We start from the raw sequence: 2,934 nt of genomic DNA, 5'->3' as shown, positions 1-2,934 counted from the left end.
TTTTTTTGTGGTACGCGGGCCTCTCACTGTTGTGGCCTCTCCCGTTGCGGAGCACAGGCTCCGGACGCGCAGGCTCAGCAGCCATGGCTAACGGGCCCAGCCGCTCCACGGCACGTGGGATTCTCCCGGACTGGGGCACGAACCCGTGTCCCCTGCATTGGCAGGCGGACTCTCGACCACTGTGCCACCAGGGAAGCCCTGAGGAGGGGATATTTGAGCCCAGCTTGAAAAATCAGAGGGACAGGTCATGCCCAGAGCTGTGAACAGCTTTCTAGGCAGAGGGCAATGGGGCACCCTATATCTTATGAGTGCAAGCCTGGTGGCCATGAGCAGGGTGGCCTGGAGGAATGGGAGAGCTCAGAGGAAGGGAGGCAGCGAGAAGCAGGCTGATGAGGAAATTGTGGGCAGCAAGCAGAGGTGAGCCTGGTTTTAGGGGTGACCCAGGGGCTCAGGTACAGATGAGGCAAAGCACCCAGAGACAGAGTAGCCCCCTACCTATTGGAGAACCAAGGAGATGCACCTTGCCACTCGGAACATACACTTCCTCAGTCCCAGCCTCCTGGGAAATGTCTCTAAGTGCTGAGAGGTGATCCTGGAAGAAAGAAGCCAGCAGATGGACTGGCTCCAGAGAGAGTCCCTGAGGTTTCTGAACCAATTCCAGTCTGCATCCTTGGAGCTGGCAGAGGCTTCCGGAAAGAATAGCAAGATCTGGTCTCACATTGTCTGGTTTCCCGCTTTCCTTCCTAATTTCCTTCCTCCAGCCTTTCCTTTCTTACAGATCCCTTACTCTTCCATCCTCCCTCTCTCCCTCCCTCTCACACACTAACTAAACACACAATCAGATATACCACCCATATATAAATATACACACCCACCTGTCTACCTCCTACACACATTATTCATATCCACTCCCCCCCCCGCTCTGACACACACAAACTGAAAGACACATAACATATGCAGGTTCATTCATACACATCTCAGATACACTCTTATGTCTGCAGAGTACTTTATTTATTTTTTTTAACATCTTTATTGGAGTATAATTGCTTTACATCATTGTGTTAGTTTCAGCTGTATAACAAAGTGAACGAGCTACACATATACATATATCCCCATATATCCCCCTCTTGCGTTTCCCTCCCACCCTCCCTATCCCACCCCGCTAGGTGGACACAAAGCACCCAACTGATCTCCCTGTGCTATGCGGCTGCTTCCCACTAGCTATCTATTTTACGTTTGGTAGTGTATATATGTCCATGCCACTCTCTCACTTCGTCACAGCTTACCCTTCCCCCTCCCTGTGTCCTCAAGTCCATTCTCTACATCTGTGTCTTTATTCCTGTCCTGCCCCTAGGTTCTTCATAAATTTTTTTTTTATATTCCATATATATATGTTACCATATGGTATTTGTTTTTCTCGTTCTGACTTACTTCATCTGTATGACAGAGTCTAGGTCCATCCACCTCATTACAGATAACTCAATTTTGTTTCTTTTTATGGCTGAGTAATATTCCATTGTATATATGTGCCACATCTTCTTTATCCTTTCATCTGTCAATGGACACTTAGATTGCTTCCATGTCCTGGCTATTGTAAATAGTGCTGCAATGAACATTGTGGTACATGACTCTTTTTTTTTAAGTTGTTTTAAACTAGTTAGGGGTTCCATTTTCATTCCTCAATAGATTTTATGTATTTCTCATATGCTTTCTCATATGAACTCATTAGTTTATCTAGGTCTGAGTGTCATCTTGATCCGCCAACCATCCTCATAACAAGATTTGTTGACAAGTCCTGGATTTTCTGCTAGAACTTCATTAATTTCAGTTACTTCTCCTGATAGAGCAGAATAGAGTTCACTGTCAGCTTTCACAGTTTCCAAAGCACCAAATTCCTCTTGTTTGTTCAATTTTGTCCCAACTTCAGGCAGACTACAGTAAACAACATCTCCCAAAGCTTCCTGTGCAAAATTGCTGATTCCCACTGTTCCAACACCGTTTTCTGTTGTTAACCATTCATGTGTGTCTGTGAATTTATGACCCGACAGCAGAGCCAGTCCAGTGTCCTGTGCCCTGATGGCGTGTGCTCGCAGTCCCCAGGGCCGTGGCGGGCAGGGCGCATTGGGCACAGAGATGGCATGCAGGCTGCAGACTGCGGCCCGCACGCTCTGCGCCACTCACAGAGCCATGTTCACAGGGGTGCAGAGGGTCTCCGTGCAGCATCTCCATTGTGGTACATGACTCTTTTTGAATTATGGTTTTCTCAGGGTATATGCCCAGCAGTGGGATTGCTGGGTCGTATGGTAGTTCTATTTTTAGTTTTGTAAGGAACCTCCATACTGTTCTCCATAGTGGCTGTATCAGTTTACATTCCCACCAACAGTGCAAGAGGGTTCCCTTTTCTCCACGCCCTCTCCAGCATTTATTGTTTGTAGATTTTTTGATGATGGCCATTCTGACCGGTGTAAGATGATACCTCATTGTAGTTTTGATTTGCATTTCTCTAATATTAGTGATGTTGAGCATCTTTTCATGTGTTTGTTTTCAATCTGTATATCTTCTTTGGAGAAATGTCTAATTAGGTCTTCTGCCCATTTTTGGATTGGGTTGTTTGTTGTTTTCATATTGATCTGCATGTATATTTTGGAGATTAATCCTTTGTCAGTTGCTTCATTTGCAAATATTTTCTCCCATTCTGAGGGTTGTCTTTTCATCTTGTTTATGGTGTCCTTTGCTATGCAAAAGCTTTTAAGTTTCATTAGGTCCCATTTGTATATTTTTGTTTTTATTTCCATTTCTCTAGGAGGTGGGTCACAAAGGATATTGCTGTGATTTATGTCATAGAGTGTTCTGCCTATGCTTTCCTCTAAGAGTTTTATAGTGTCTGGCCTTACATTTAGGTCTTTAATCCATTTTGAATTTATTTTTATACAT

The 2,934-nt window shown here is 44.9% G+C and overlaps 1 pseudogene; it reads right to left on the bottom strand.

Moving 5' to 3' along the window:
• Positions 1-1,672: 1,672 nt before the first annotated feature.
• On the bottom strand, positions 1,673-2,189 carry LOC112409834 (glycine cleavage system H protein, mitochondrial-like; annotated as a pseudogene).
• Between the last annotated feature and the right edge of the window lie 745 nt (positions 2,190-2,934).

The sequence above is a fragment of the Neophocaena asiaeorientalis genome, unplaced genomic scaffold, assembly GCF_003031525.2.
Source record: "Neophocaena asiaeorientalis asiaeorientalis breed wild unplaced genomic scaffold, Neophocaena_asiaeorientalis_V1.1 scaffold336, whole genome shotgun sequence".
Classification (NCBI taxonomy): Eukaryota; Metazoa; Chordata; class Mammalia; order Artiodactyla; family Phocoenidae; genus Neophocaena; species Neophocaena asiaeorientalis.
This window is presented reverse-complemented; position numbering and strand designations above follow the sequence as displayed.